The sequence below is a fragment of the Tupaia chinensis genome, unplaced genomic scaffold (assembly GCF_000334495.1).
Source record: "Tupaia chinensis unplaced genomic scaffold, TupChi_1.0 Scaffold000290_1, whole genome shotgun sequence".
NCBI classification, from domain to species: domain Eukaryota; kingdom Metazoa; phylum Chordata; class Mammalia; order Scandentia; family Tupaiidae; genus Tupaia; species Tupaia belangeri.
In genome coordinates, this window is record NW_006159775.1 from 6,466,472 (window position 1) to 6,469,506 (window position 3,035).

The window sequence follows — 3,035 nt, forward strand, 5'->3', positions numbered from 1 at the left end:
ATCAGAAATATCTGATGCAAACCAATTTCTTCTTTGGGGCAAATCAACAAAGGGTAGGAATAATACCTTCACTGCAAAACTGCAGAAAGGATTTAGAGACACTTGTGCAATCTATGCAAAAGAGCACACAGAATTTTCGTGAACTGCCTCTTCCAAACTGAATGAAAAAATACGCAATGTCTGGTCAAAAGTACTTGGTTAATAATTACCTGGCAGAGGAAACACCATGATCACGAAGGTGATTTTCCTAGGATGAGGCTCACCCATTGCACTGTGGGTGTGCTGACCTCTGCGATTTCCCCAAATGAGGGAAACTCAGCTGCATAATTTGTGGTAGTGGAGGACTGCATGCGCGCTCTCCCCTGGAAAAGAAAAAAAAAAAAGTACTTAGTTAAGGTTCTCAATTAAAGTCTTTAGGGCACTTGTTTACTTAATCAATAGCTGAGACACTGGACATTTATCACTGTTTTAAATTAATCAACTGGTAATTAACAAATTACATTCCTTAGATTAAAGACTTCTAGTTTGTTTTAAGCTCTTAAAGATGAGTAATCATTACCTAACCTACTTATAATATGAGTTGAGTAATAAGTTTATAACTGTCTTATAATAATAATATAATAATAAGTTTATAATAGCTGTCTTAATGTGACAGATGTATATATTATATTTATTAAAGTTTAAAAATCTTAATAATTTTAAAATATGACCTTACTTAATTGTTTTTAAAAAATAAGTCGAATGTTATATTTATATAAAGGACACTGTTTTATGTATTTTTCCTGGTACTTTGTGAAAGACTATGAGGAAAGGAACTATAGGAGAGTCCCTCAAATAAAATAGTGTTTAATTCATACTTCCTGTTTTCAGAGGATGATTTATTAATATGCCAGGGGGAAAAGATCTTGATTGACAAAAATGATTACTAGTGATCTAACATTGCAAAAAAGGAGTCACATTCTCATTAGTACAAACAGGACATGAATCTGCAATCGTACATAACTGATACAAACCAATTTCTTCTTTGGGTTGAGTCAACAACGGGTAATAATAGTATCTACCCTGCAAAACTGCAGAAAGGATTTAGAGACTCTTGTGCAATCAAGGCAAAAGAGCACACAGGTAAAATAATATGGGCATTAAATAATATACATCTAAAAAATTAAGTAAGAGGGATATATTATAATCTAATAAAAAAGATATTTTCAGAATAAATGGTTTGGGACTGAGCACATGCCATAGCTTTCAAAAATCCAATAAATCTTAGCAATATTTAGTAAAATCATATTGGTTTCTTGGCCACACAGTGTGCCACAGGAGTCAAACTAGATGCTCTGTACCACTGACTCATGAGAGTGGGTGTGGGGATGGTGTTGGAATTCACTTTCAGAGACTTCCCTGAGTACCTGTGAGTGTACCTGTGACCAGGGGATGGCTGAGACTGCGGGTGGGTCATTCCATCAAGATCCTGTTGTGGGGGGACCAGCAGTTGGCATAATGGCTATGTAGCTAGACTCCCATGTAGTCGACAGCAGTTCAAGTCCCGGACCTCATGGCTTAAACTAACATTGGGTACTTGTGCGTGCCCAAAATCCCGAGAGGAGAGTGGAGGAAAAGGGATTGAGGTGTGGCCATCCCCCCAGAGGGTGATTTCTTTCTTGCTTTCTGTCTCTCTTTCTTTCTGGTGAGTATACACGTCCTATAAGAAAACCCTCCCACCTCCCCCCAAAAAATTCTGTTACAGGTGCTGACTTTTTGTCTCTCTCACTTGTTGAAGAAATAAATAGCCTTCAAAAAATCATATCATTATTCTGCTCATCTATACACTAGACATTATCTTGTCAAAGAGGACAGGGAAATTGAAAAGTCAGACCTAAGAAATAACTCTACCAAATTAATACATATCTAAATGCAAATGGGTATATTTACATAACACTTAAATCAAGTGTCAAAAGAAATGAGAAAAATTGTAAGACTATAAAACTTAAGTCGGAACCCTAAAAGACACCCTTCAACATCATGCTTCCAAACCTTTCTTGTCCTTTTTTCCTTTCCTTCATCTCTCCCTTCTCACACCTTCTATCTATGGTCTGCTCCCTAGGCTCAAAGGTGTTGACATATTTTTCTAACCATGAAGGGAAAATAAAAAAGAGTGAGAAGGAGGGACCACCAGATGGCATAATGGTTATGTTGCTGGATTCCCACATAGTCAACCGTGGTTTGAGTCCAGGATCCAGCAACTTAAAATGCACTGGGTGCGTGTGCATGCATATCCAAAATCCCAAGAGAAGAATGGAGGAGAAGTAGCAAAGACTTGAACACTGGAAACAGTCATCTACTAAAACTATTTTCACTTACTTCAAGAGTATTATGAATGCCACAGAGAATTAAAGAACTAATCAAACCAGAAGAGAAATAAGAATTTCTTAATTTCTGTGCTGGGATAAGTTTTTGTAGGCATTCTAACTGTCTCTAGATTCAGTAGAACTCTGGTGGAATTTAACGCATACCATGTACCTGTCTATATGGTATCTGTCTAGCTACATATCTGACTAAATTACTTGCTTTACTGTAGCTAATTGCATAATTAGATTTACGTTTTTGAATCAGGAGGGGAAAATTACCATAGGATTCTGAAATAGGAAATAGAAAATCAATCAACATTTAAGAGCTAGAAACAAGAAGACAAAAAGACAAAAAAAGAAAAAAAAGAAAAAAATCCTTGTCATCTTAATGATAACTAAAGAAAAAAGCTGAAACTCTTATTATGAAAAAAGAGCATTACTAAATTATTTATTTATTTATTTATTTATTTTATTTTATTTTATTTTTTTTTTTTGAGAGATTTTCACTGTAGGGCGCGTGCGCTCTCCAGACAGACAGAGAGAGACATAGAGACAGAAAGCGAGAAATCACCCCCCAGGGGGGAGGGTCACACCACAATCCCTTCTCCTCCATTCTCCTCTCGGGATCTTGGGCACACACGCACACGTGCCCGGCGTGAGTTTTAAGCCACCGGGTCCGGGACACGAACC

At 36.9% G+C, this 3,035-nt stretch overlaps 1 non-coding gene across 1 annotated transcript; it reads left to right on the plus strand.

Annotated features, from left to right (window-relative positions):
- Positions 1 to 201: 201 nt before the first annotated feature.
- Positions 202 to 365, plus strand: LOC114008121 (U1 spliceosomal RNA). Its single transcript, XR_003549683.1, has one exon. It is a non-coding gene; the product is annotated as a U1 spliceosomal RNA (small nuclear RNA).
- Positions 366 to 3,035: the final 2,670 nt, after the last annotated feature.